The 13,256-nt window shown below is 53.2% G+C and overlaps 1 non-coding gene and 1 pseudogene across 1 annotated transcript; both read left to right on the top strand.

Moving 5' to 3' along the window:
- Positions 1–7,567: 7,567 nt before the first annotated feature.
- LOC114941220 (5.8S ribosomal RNA) lies at positions 7,568–7,722 on the top strand. The gene has a single exon (XR_003821605.1). It is a non-coding gene; the product is annotated as a 5.8S ribosomal RNA (ribosomal RNA).
- A 1,041-nt stretch (positions 7,723–8,763) lies between these two features.
- Positions 8,764–12,493, top strand: LOC114941221 (large subunit ribosomal RNA; annotated as a pseudogene).
- The last annotated feature ends 763 nt before the right edge of the window (positions 12,494–13,256 follow it).

The raw sequence follows: 13,256 nt of genomic DNA, 5'->3' as shown, positions 1-13,256 counted from the left end.
GTAGAGCGAATGATGAAATGGATCCATAGTGCGAATGATCGATGGATGAAGAGGTGTAAACCTGTGTATGCTAGGAAGCTTGTGTGGTGGACGGATGAGCTTGAGAAACTGAAAAAGGCTGTAGGAAGGAGCAGACGTGCCTACCAGCGTGCGAGAAAGAGGAATAAAAGCAGAGTGGAAGAAAGAATGAATGAATATAAGTATGTTTTGCGGGAGTATAAGGAGGAAATGCGAAGAGTGAAAGAGGAGAATTGGAAGCGATTTGTGTGCGTGACTGGGAAGAGGGATCCATGGAGCGATGTATATAAGGTGTGCATGGGAAAGCGTGATAGGGTAAGATTAAGTGGCATAAAAGTGGGTGATAGAGTGACGAGTACATGGAAAGAAAGCGCGGATGAGCTAATGAAGAGATTCTTCCCGGCAGCAAGGACAAACGTGGCGATAGACGCCAGGGGAGACGTGAGAGAGGAAGAAAAGCAGTTTGAATGGAGCAAAGTGGATGTGGCAGTGAGATCGATGAAAGTGGGTAAGGCACCTGGTATGGATGGTGTGAGTGCTGAGATGTTGCGAGCGATTTGGCGTGCTGTCCCGGTATGGATGAAAAGAATGTATGATGTATGTCTGAAGACAGCGTGTTTCCCCCCGGCGTAGAAGACTGCGCGGGTGGTAGTGTTATTGAAGTCCCCCGATAAACCTAGGTCGGACCCTGGGTCTTATAGGCCCATTTGACTGCTGTCCGTGCGGGGAAAGTGTTAGAGCGAATGATGGTTGGAAGACTCGAGCGAACGATGTGTGGAAGAATGTGTGACGCCAAGTAGGGATTCGTAAGGAATCGGTCGACCGAGGATGCATAGAATCGAGTGCATGACTGGGTGAATGGGTCGGAGAAAAAGTATGTGTTAGGAGTGTTCGTGGACTTCAAAGGAGCGTTTGATAACCTAGAGTGGGAATGTGTGATCGAGAAATTGCGTGAGGTTGAATGTGAAGAAATTGAATTATGGAAGAGCTATTTTAGCGGCAGCCGTGTATGCATGATGGGTGCGTGTGACACAGTGTGGAAAGACGTAAAGCGTGGCTGCCCGCAGGGCTCCATCTGTGATCCATTTATATGGAACCTAATGATGGATGAACTGTTGTGGCGGCTGCGTGAGAGTGAATGTAAAGTGGTTGCGTACGCGGATAACTTGTTGTTTGCGACACTTCCTCAGCGCTGACCCCCTGCAACTCGGTCAGCGCATTCGAATAGACAGCCCTTACGTACTCTCTAAACTCCCGAGGGAGCCCCAGCTTATCGAGAGTCGTATGAATAGCAGCGTGCGCAACCGTATCGAAAGTTTTGGACAGATCAACGCACGCCACATGCAGAGAACGACAACGCCTCCGGGCGTCCCAAAGCACGGATGAAAGGACTGTGACGTTCTCACATACCCCGTCCACCGGCCGGAACCCCCTTTGGCGCTTGTCGAAGATGTCGAAGGCTGCCAATCTCTTTGCCAATATCTTGTGGAAGTGTCTTGTTATAACGGATCTTATGCTGAGAGGACGGTACTCCGTCGGACCTGGCCGATCGAACATACCCCCCTTCTCAAGGAATACCGTTCTGGTTGTGGCGATTGACGAGGGGATCGTCTCTGCCAGAGATTGAACAGAAGCGCACGAAGAATCGCAGGAACAGCGTTCCACATCCTCGGCGTAATCTGGTCCATCCGGGCGCAGTGCCAGTCCTTACGGAAATCCTGTTTACCTCTGCAGGTGTTATAGGATCCCAGAGCAAGGTCTTATCCGCCACAGGAACTGGATCCGTGGCAGCGCCATCGCCGAGACCTTCGAGGTGAATCCCTCTCAAACTTGACGTACGGCCCCGGCCAGCACTCGCAGCCTGTGCCGTTTCCCCAAACGACTCACGCAAGTCCGTCATGTCTCCATCCGCACCGCTGGAGGCCTCCATAATGAAGCGCCAGCAGTTAAAGAATTCGACAGCAGACGGCCTCTCGCGCACCGAGTCGCCCTCGAGGATACGCGACAAACAGGACTTCTTGTTCTTCTTGTAGAGGGATTGCAAAATTGCATACTCCCTCTTTCTCCTCTGCTCCCTGCTCTCTCCGCTTGACTGGAGGACAGTGCTTCTTTGCCGAAACGCGTTGCAGATGGCGCACTTGTAGCGGCCGAGGGAAGATCATGCCCAGCCATCTCTTGATAGCCAAGACGTCGACCCTCCCCGCCGTCAGAGCATCTTTTGCCGTGCCAGCAAGAGTATCAGCCTCGTAGCTACGGAACGCCGCACTCTGCTCTACGAGTGATTGTATCTTGTCCCGCAGCCTCTGAGAACTTTGTTCAGGGGAAGGCTGATGTGCGCTTTGATCGTCAGTACTAGCCTCAGTGGCCGCAGGAATGGTGTCGGCTCGTGTCATCACCGCACCAACCCTATCGCCCTCATCGATCACAATCGCGCGACGCGATTGGATCTCTTGGCAGAAGTCTCTAACCATCACTCGGTAAGGCTCCTGTTGCCGTTTACCCTTGATGGCTTCGAGACTCCTATTGGGGAACCTTGTCTCCAGATACTGGTTGGTTAATGAAAAACTCCCCGGCTAAGGTGCCTTCAGCCTCAGCGCGTGCCATGAGTCTAGTTTCCTCAACTGACCATCTGGTCTTTACGCGGTCAACATTGATAGCACTGTTGGCTTGTAGTGGGTGAGCACGTACTTTGTGGACACCAAGACCACGCATGTTCCGGAACCTCGCCGAACACTGCTCACAGCTGACCATTTCCTCCTCTAGGCTGTCCACTTCAGCCTGGCTGGTCCTTATAGTGGTTTGCAACGGACCAGCTGCGATCCCGTCAGGGTCCTCCGCACCTCTCGCGCTCTTACTCAAGCGAGCACTCGCACGCAGTCCCCGGGCCATCCGAGAATGCGGGACAGTATTCTCATTCAAATTTCTCTCCATAATTAACTGCGTGTAGGGGGGCAAACGGATTGACAACCGAGAGCCCCCCAAGAAACCCTGGTCTTTCTTAGCCCCACAACTCACCATGACCGTAGGCGCATGGGCCGAAGCCCTTAGGGGCGCACTTTGCTGTACACTCTCTTAGTCGACACCTTCCGAGTTTAAACTTTCAAAGTAGGCCGTTTCCGGGAGCACCACAAGGAGGTGGATGTACAACTTGGACGTGAGAGGCTGAAGGTCCTTACTAGAGGACTTCGTTGGCGCATCACGAACCAACCACGACTCTCTCTAAGTACCAGCGTGTTGCTTTGAGGACCGAGAGAGTCATAGTTACTCCCACACAATCCTTTTTGTTTTCTTCTATTTCGATTGAATCCGGATCGTCACAGTTTTTAAGTATGAAATTTTCTTTGAGATCTTCGAACTTATATTCCCTGTCTACGTCATAAATTATAAGAGTAGGATTTATTTTCCTTGGCTCCTCTACTTTTAATTTCTTTGTTGTTAGGTTTATTCTTTTTACAAAGTCCCCGTCTCTTTCATCCACCTCCACCACTACTCCTTTTCCTCTCATTTGCCTTATTGCCTTTATCCTCAGCCTTTTATTTGTACTTGTCAGTTCCTTTATAACCTCCTTCTTTATTTCACTATTCGTTCTCGCATCTTCGTCTTCTTTTATAGGTTTAATTAGTACTACTTTGTGCGTAGTATCTGACCTCCTTTCTTTTTCTTTTACAGCACCTGTAGCAGTCCTTGGAGTTTCTGCCGTAACATTGGCATAGGAGAGTCCTTTAGGCCTCAAGTCAGCAACAGCTTGGTAAGCAGCTTTCCATTTTTCTTTTTCTAAAACTACATTATGTAGTCTATTTTCTAGTACTGCCTATTTAGACAATATGTATTTTATTGCAGATTTTGTTATTTTGTTGTTATCATTAAACATGAATGTCCCGAGCTGTTTCTTTGTCTCCATCATCTCCTCTACTTCATTTACTCCTGTGCTCTGTTCTAATCTTTCATATCCATCCTTCTCATTTTCAAAATCACTCAGCCTTGTGTTCCCTTCATGCGTCTCTTTAGTGTCTTTTTGGGTACTACCCGAAGGAGGTGGTGATCTACTTACAGATCCTTTTCGCGCAAACAGCAATTCTCTTTTTCTCTCTTTTTCGGCGTTCAGAGTTTCGGTTACTTTCGTGCCAGCATTAGTCGTTACCAAAGTATCAGCCAAGTTTTTGTGTTTTTGTTTGAGTTTTGTTCTTTCCATGTATATCCCACGAGTATGGCAGGAAAAAAAATGTCCACTCAGGCAGAGCCTCCATCACCTGGGTAAGGCGACTTATATACCACAGAGGTTGCGCCAGGTACCCCTGGGGGATCGTTTGCCGACGCGCAACTTAACCTCCCCGCGGCCATGCAGCCCCAGACACGATGCCTCCCATCCTGGCTTGAAAGGGACCTCGGGGCCCCGGGTGCGTCATGCCCGTACTACTGTCGAATCGTCAGTAGCCTCCTGGGGATAGTAGATAGGAACAGATGTCCGTGGTTAATTTAACGTGCGGTACCTGCTCAGAGAGCTTAATCACACGACCCCCATGGGTGCGGAATTGGGATAAGCCCAATCAGCTCGTTCCAGCAGGCCAGGAACTACCAGTAGCGCCTCCGAGTTTGTAGGACTCTTCGGCAACCCACCGGTTGGGGCGAGCGCCTGTCCAACGCTCTACCAGCTGTGCAGGACTGGTGCCCGAGCAGATACGCTGCTCACCCGTCGAGGCCCGAGAGCCCTTAACCAGCATGCGGCTTCAACCACTACCCCCACGAGTCCGACCTCAAATGCCGGGACGAGGGACGAATCCCCCTGGGCAACCCGACTCCCGTGGTACCAGTCAAGATCACTGGTTGGATCTTCGTGGCCGAGACCACTCCCAGCTTTCGGAGGCCTACACCTCCCAGGCAGTGGTCGGCCTATGTTCCTCGGGAACATCGGCTTCTTTTATCCTCCTTTCAGCATCGCCCTCCTTCTCTGAAATACAATCTTCGCATACACACCAACACTTTCATACCTTTCCTTACATTCCAACATGCGACTCACATCCACACTGCCATTCTCTCGCACAATCACACCCCATTCACTCAGGTTCCTCACATCACCATACATTGGACACTCAACCAACACATGCTTTTAATTCTCTCTCTCCGCTCCGCATGCACAGCTCTCACTCTTAGACAGACCACGCTTATACAGGAATTCATTCAAACTTCCATGCCCTGTCAGGATATAGCCCAGGCTTAAGCTAGGCTCGAACTCTCGGCACTCACCCGCGAACCTTACATTCTTTATAAATTCATACGTCACTCTTCTTTTCTCGCACTTATTCCATCTATTCTGCCACATCTCATACAGCCTTTCACTCACCAATTTCATACATCCTTCCACACCTCTCTCACGCAAGTCACTATCATTCACTACATCATACTCACTCATACTAATTCCCTTTCTCACCTTATACAACACTCCTCTTCTCACGCATTCCAGGTCCCACGGCAAGCCACCCATAAAGACTTGCATGGCCGCCGTGGAGACCGTTCTACATACATTCAGACACGCACTCAACACCACTCGCTGGCACCTATTTATGAGCTCCCTCGCATATTCAAATCTCATCACTCCATACCATACATTCGCTCCATACATCACACACGACATGAACAGACCTTTATACAACACAGTCACAGCTTTCTTTAGCAAACCCCACTCACTTCTCAACACGCGTCCTAATTTTCCCACCACATTCATACATTTCTTTCTCAGACACTCCAGATGCAACCTGTAGTTCATCCTTCTACTCACACAAACACCCAGATATTTCACGCTCCTCGCATACCTCACGCATCTATCATTCACTCGTACAATGGGAGGCCTTGTCCCAGCCATACTACCTTTCATCAACATCATCACAGTCTTGTTCTCAGACACACTCACACCTACCTTCACTCCCCATTCGTACACCATTCTCATCTACTTAGTACCCTTTCTCTCCAACTCCGCTCGGCTCTGTCCTTCCACGACTAACAACAAGTCATCCGCGTACGCAACCACTTTACATTCACTCTCACGCAGCCGCCACAACAGTTCATCCATCGTTAGGTTCCATATAAATGGATCACAGATGGAGCCCTGCGGGCAGCCACGCTTTACGTCTTTCCACACTGTGTCACACGCACCCATTATGCATACACGCCTGCCGCTAAAATAGCTCTTCCATAATTCGATTTCTTCACATTCAACCTCACGCAATTTCTCGATCACACATTCCCACTCTAGGTTATCAAACGCTCCTTTGAAGTCCACAAACACTCCTAACACATACTTTCTCTCCGACCCATTCACCCAGTCATGCACTCGATTCCATGCATCCTCGGTCGACCGATTCCTTACGAATCCGTACTGGGCGTCACACATTCTTCCACACATCGTTCGCTCGAGTCTTCCAACCATCATTCGCTCCAACACTTTCCCCAGCACGGACAGCAGTCAAATGGGCCTATAAGACCCAGGGTCCGACCTAGGTTTATCGGGGGACTTCAATAACACTACCACCCGCGCAGTCTTCTACGCCGGGGGGAAACACGCTGTATTCAGACATACATCATACATTCTTTTCATCCATACCGGGACAGCACGCCAAATCGCTCGCAACATCTCAGCACTCACACCATCCATACCAGGTGCCTTACCCACTTTCATCGATCTCACTGCCACATCCACTTCGCTCCATTCAAACTGCTTTTTTTCCTACCTCACGTCTCCCCTGGCGTCTATCGCCACGTTCGTCCTTGCTGCCGGGAAGAATCTCTTCATTAGCTCATCCGCGCTTTCTTTCCATGTACTTGTCACTCTATCACCTACTTTTATGCCACTTAATCTTACCCTATCACGCTTTCCCATGCACACCTTATATACATCGCTCCATGGATCTCTCTTCCCAGTCACGCAAACAAATGGCTTCCAATTCTCCTCTTTCACTCTTCGCATTTCCTCCTTATACTCCCGCAAAACATACTTATATTCATTCATTCTTTCTTCCACTCTGCTTCCATTCTCCGGCCACATACACACAGAGCGTCGATTCGGCGTTGAGCGCGAACCGGTGGTAACCTATGCCCGCGCACGCGTGTGTGCAGCACCCACGACGTTCGTCGACGCGCGCCCTCCCCGTTGTCGCGGGGCAGCGGTCAGCGTGCCGAGAACACACGTTGTGCGACCGCAAGTGCCGAGCGAGAGGACCCCCATATATTATTATAATATATATATAACACAGAGAAGGGATCGATGATATTTCGACCAATCTGTCAACTGTGTCGGTCCGACGGTTTCTTCAAAGAGCTTCCGCCCCGGCTCTCCCGTTGCGGGAGAGACGCTCCGAACGAGAAACACACAACTCTATCTTTGTGCCGTAGCCTTCCCTGGCGGGAGGCGGCGGTCCGCGCGCGTCCGAGGACGCGCGCGGACAGGCTGATCGAAGAGCCACCACGATTATTCTCTCTCTCTCGTCCGAGAGAAGAGACCACGATGGTTGAACGAGAAGCGCGTTTCTTCGCGAACGCAAAAATTTCGAACGATTACCCTGAACGGTGGATCACTTGGCTCGTGGGTCGATAAAGAACGCAGCTAATTGCGCGTCAACTTGTGAACTGCAGGACACATGAACATCGACATTTCGAACGCACATTGCGGTCCACGGATACAATTCCCGGACCACGCCTGGCTGAGGGTCGTTTTAGTACCCCTAAACTGCTTGCGCCCGAAAAGCGCGCACGGCCACGACGCGGGCGACCAGAGAATGGCGCGCGCGTCGCCTGTGCCCTGTGCAACGCTTACAATGGGCGTACGAGCGATCGTTGGACGTTCGCCCGAGGTGTCTGTGCCGCGCCGACCGGCCGCGGTGCAAATCCTGGCGTCGTCTGAAATGACACACCGAAATAATAATAATAATAATGAGGAGGAGAAGCGCACAAGCGTGTAAAACGTTGGCGAACGCGCGCCCAGAGAATGCTGCGCGAATTAAGAGGGGGAGCGTGTTTGTGTATCCAAGTCGTGTGTGTACGCGAGAGCCGAGGAGAAATGGGATGAGAGTAAGAGCGCGCGCGAAGGGAGCAACAAACGGCCAAAAAAAGGGTCAGGACGGTGAATGGCACCGCTTTCCCTAGAGCGGCGCGTGCGTCGTTGTCTCCCGAAAGTAGGTAGCGCTTGTCTCACCGTCTCTCCTCTCCGTACATCACACAGACTGACCGGACTGCTCTCGCACTCTGTGCCGCGTCTCTCGGTGCGATAGCGCTCGCGCGTCTTATGCCGAGGCGCCCTTGCCCGCACACATAACGGTATTACGGAGAAATATACGGCGCGTCGTCGTCCGGCGGAGAGAGCATTCGTAATCCTTTACCTCTTTACGGAGAAGGGTTTTGAATCGCGAGCCGACCGCGTGTCCGAGTCCACGAAATTTTCGTAAAGCGAAAAAAGGGGACCGGCGCGCCGCGTCGTGTACTCGTCGAATCGATTCCGCCCGAATTTCGTATATAAAAGAGAAGGGAGAGCCGAGAATCTCGAACCCCGCGATATATCGTCTCCATTACCACCAACGAGTGTGTGTGCAGTTAGCGCCCCGGCGATTTGCTTTCTCGCGTATTTCGTGTGCTGCCGCTGCTGCTCTCTCGTTCGACGCTCTCTCTCTCTCTCCCTCTTATTAATATATATTATAGAGAAGAGACGACGATGAGCGACGCGGAGGAGGCAAACGGCTACGAAAACTCACTATGCGACGACCTCAGAGCAGGCGAGATTACCCGCTGAATTTAAGCATATTATTAAGCGGAGGAAAAGAAACTAACCAGGATTTCCTTAATAGCGGCGAGCGAACAGGAAAGAGCCCAGCACCGAATCCCGCGGTTCCGCCGCAGGGAAATGTGGTGTTTGGGAGGATCCGCTTATCCCGAGGTGCCGCGTCGCGTCCAAGTCCATCTTGAATGGGGCCACTTACCCGTAGAGGGTGCCAGGCCCGTAGCGACCGGTGCGCGCCTCGGGAGGATCTCTCCTTAGAGTCGGGTTGCTTGAGAGTGCAGCTCTAAGTGGGTGGTAAACTCCATCTAAGGCTAAATACGACCACGAGACCGATAGCGAACAAGTACCGTGAGGGAAAGTTGAAAAGAACTTTGAAGAGAGAGTTCAAAAGTACGTGAAACCGTTCAGGGGTAAACCTAAGAAACCCAAAAGATCGAACGGGGAGATTCATCGTCAGCGGCGCTGGCTTCGCGTCGGTCGGCGATGTCCCGCGGAGTCCTTGCGGCTCGCGCGCGGGCACGCTACCGTGCGCCGATGTCCGGCGCTCGTCGTCGTGCACTTCTCCCCAAGTAGAACGTCGCGACCCGCTGGGTGCCGGTCTACGGCCCGGGTGCGGTGTCTGTCGCGTCGCCGGTAAAACGGCACGCGACAAACCCTCGGTCGCCCGGCCGGCTGCTCGGCGGTACGCGCAAGGTATCAGGCCGCACTATTCACGGTGCGTCGAGACCGTCGCAAGCACGCGCCACGGTACTCGGTGGTTACGGACTTCGCGCTGTCCCCGGTCCTGGCCCGCTGTTGGTTACAGTACGGTACACCTTCGACAGGCCTGCGAACGTCTCCCGCGGTCTCGCGGGAGACCGATACCGGTCGGCGACGCTACTGCTTTGGGTACTCTTAGGACCCGTCTTGAAACACGGACCAAGGAGTCTAACATGTACGCGAGTCATTGGGACTTGTCGCGAGACCTAAAGGCGTAATGAAAGTGAAGGTCGGCCCTGGCCGTCGACCTAGGGAGGATGGGCCGCGTCGCGATGCGGCCTCGCACTCCCGGGGCGTCTCGTTCTCATCGCGAGAAGAGGCGCACCCAGAGCGTACACGTTGGGACCCGAAAGATGGTGAACTATGCCTGGTCAGGACGAAGTCAGGGGAAACCCTGATGGAGGTCCGTAGCGATTCTGACGTGCAAATCGATCGTCGGAACTGGGTATAGGGGCGAAAGACTAATCGAACCATCTAGTAGCTGGTTCCCTCCGAAGTTTCCCTCAGGATAGCTGGCACTCGGCCGTTCCGCACGGAACGCGCGCGAGTCTCATCTGGTAAAGCGAATGATTAGAGGCCTTGGGGCCGAAACGACCTCAACCTATTCTCAAATTTTAAATGGGTGAGATCTCTGGCTTTCTTGAATTATGAAGCCACGAGCATCTTCGGATCAGAGTGCCAAGTGGGCCATTTTTGGTAAGCAGAACTGGCGCTGTGGGATGAACCAAACGCAGAGTTAAGGCGCCCAACTCGACGCTCATGGGACACCATGAAAGGCGTTGGTTGCTTAAGACAGCAGGACGGTGGCCATGGAAGTCGGAATCCGCTAAGGAGTGTGTAACAACTCACCTGCCGAAGCAACTAGCCCTGAAAATGGATGGCGCTGAAGCGTCGAGCCTATACTCTGCCGTCAGCGGCAAGTGGGGCGGCAACCGGGAGCGGGCGTTAGTCTTCTCTCGCGTCGTCACGAAGCCCTGACGAGTAGGAGGGTCGCGACGGTGAGCGCAGAAGGGTCTGGGCGCGAGCCTGCCTGGAGCCGCCAGTGCAGCCGTCGGTGCAGATCTTGGTGGTAGTAGCAAATACTCCAGCGAGGCCCTGGAGGACTGACGTGGAGAAGGGTTTCGTGTGAACAGCCGTTGCACACGAGTCAGTCGATCCTAAGCCCTAGGAGAAATCCTATGTCAATGACGGCGTACAATATACTCGAGTGTCGAGAAATAATAATAAATATTATACGAAAGACACACGCCCGTCGGGCGAAAGGGAATCCGGTTCCAATTCCGGAACCCGGCAGCGGAACCGCATACAATTCGGGCCCTCGTAAGAGTGTTCGTCGGGGTAACCCAAAATGACCTGGAAACGCCGTCGGGAGATCCGGGAAGAGTTTTCTTTTCTGTATAAGCGTTCGAGTTCCCTGGAAACCTCTAGCAGGGAGATAGGGTTTGGAACGCGAAGAGCACCGCAGTTGCGGCGGTGTCCGGATCTTCCCCTCGGACCTTGAAAATCCAGGAGAGGGCCACGTGGAGGTGTCGCGCCGGTTCGTACCCATATCCGCAGCAGGTCTCCAAGGTAAAGAGCCTCTAGTCGATAGAATAATGTAGGTAAGGGAAGTCGGCAAATTGGATCCGTAACTTCGGAATAAGGATTGGCTCTGAGGAGCGGGGCGTGTCGGGCTTGGTCGGGAAGCGGGTCTGGCTGACGTGCCGGGCCTGGGCGAGGTGAACGGTCGGCGTTCTCGCGCCGGTCCCGGGATCCGAGCTCGGTCCCGTGCCTTGGCCTCCCGCGGATCTTCCTTGCTGCGAGGCTTCCGTGGCGGCGCGAGCCGTCGTGGTCGTCCTCTTCGGCCGCCATTCAACGCTCAGCTCAGAACTGGCACGGACTAGGGGAATCCGACTGTCTAATTAAAACAAAGCATTGCGATGGCCCTCGCGGGTGTTGACGCAATGTGATTTCTGCCCAGTGCTCTGAATGTCAACGTGAAGAAATTCAAGCAAGCGCGGGTAAACGGGCGACCGATCACAGTTTACCCATAAAACGACAGTGGAAGGATAAAGCGATCCCAGGTTCTGGGCAAAGCGTCCGGCCCTGTCGTAGCGGCGATCGGCAGCGTAGCCTAATAGCGAGGTACGCGACGGTGACCCGTCTAACGTTGTCGGGGTTGCTGATGGTGGCAAATGCGTGGCCGAGTCGACTGATCTGGCGCTGAGAATGCACAGTTCGGGGTCCGAGGCATGCTGAAGCTGTCATACATGCGACTTAGACTAACACCGGGTAGTGAGGGAGGTAGGGAGCCCCACCGGGAGGCTACCGGTGCCCTACCAATTGGTGTCGGACTCTCACGGGCGTGGAAGCTAGGGCGCCTGGCGCAGTGTGTGTCTCGTGGAGAAATTTCATGTGTACGCATTCCCTTAAGCATTTGGGAAGCCCTCTGGGCGATCCCAGCCCATCCATTGCACGGTTGGACGTAAATATGATTCGGCCTGCGTGGATCGGTGCCTTGCTACCTGGGGAGTCACACACAGGTACAATAAAGAGAGTAGGAATGGTGGATCGCGTCCATGTGACGCAAAACCTAACCTATTCCATAGTCAATTGTGTTGCGTGGTGAAACCGCGCCCCTACGTCTGAAGGATCTGCTTGTCCAGGCGTACGTAATACGCAGTGTATGTGCGCTGTAAGGAGGAAATCCCAGGTGTGGATCCCGATTCTAGCGGAAGGGGAGTAACCGCGATGTAGCCGCCCGGCACCGCTGGGGGCGCTTACTGGGGGGGCTAACCGCCCCCCCAGACCCCCCGGTGCGGTCGTAACCATGACTCTCTTAAGGTAGCCAAATGCCTCGTCATCTAATTAGTGACGCGCATGAATGGATTAACGAGATTCCCACTGTCCCTATCTACTTACTAGCACAGCATTGCCACGAGTCGGAGTCGCAAGACCGAATGGCTCATATGTGGCGCGCACACCTAGTGTGTAGTAGCGTGGCTCCCTCTTGCTTGTTTCGCACGCAGAGCCGGGACCGAGGCGTGAATGTCGAGGAGTCGAAGGAGAGTTTAAAATAAAAGTGAAACTGCGAATGACTAGATTGACCAGCACAAACTCTGGACAAACAGTCTAGGAAATGAAAACGCAAAATCGGTAAACAAACCGATAGCCCAAAAACTGGTGTCCTAAGACTTGGCCCCAGAGTGTTCGGCCCGGAGCTCGCCGCTTCCCCTTACAAACTCTGGGAGCCTCGAAAATACGGATTGTTCCCAGGCGCGCATGCCGGGTCTGTCGAGTGTCGGGGCGAAGGTCGCAAGCGTGTCCCTAACGGGACGCCGCATACGTTTGTGGCTGGAAACCGGCTCGATGGATCGGACATGCAGTGGAACAATCTAAGAACACTCGGTGTTTCTCTCTGCGGCATGCGGCACGCGGGGAGGTTCGCCGGGAGTTGTCCGAAGGGGCAGTCACCCAGACTGAGGGCAAAATGGACCCGGTCCCACGGGCTATGGGCCCAGACCTTGAGGACGGAAGGAAGTCAGGCAGTGCGCGTTGGAAGTCAGCAAAGCATCCGGAAAAGCAGTACGTGGCGACTCGGCCCTTGGGGTGCGCTCCGGTGCAACTCACGAGGCTGGCCACGCGGTGGGTTTCAAAAAGGGCTAAAGGCAACACGCCTTAAGGACCCAGATGAACCCAACGCAAGATTGAAAAGCAACACGCCGCGTGGCGACTC

Source organism: Nylanderia fulva, unplaced genomic scaffold, assembly GCF_048542155.1.
Source record: "Nylanderia fulva isolate GAGA-0341 unplaced genomic scaffold, ASM4854215v1 Scaffold638, whole genome shotgun sequence".
Lineage (NCBI taxonomy): Eukaryota > Metazoa > Arthropoda > Insecta > Hymenoptera > Formicidae > Nylanderia > Nylanderia fulva.
The sequence above is the reverse complement of the archived record's forward strand: the minus strand, read 5'-3'. Positions and strand labels throughout refer to the sequence as shown.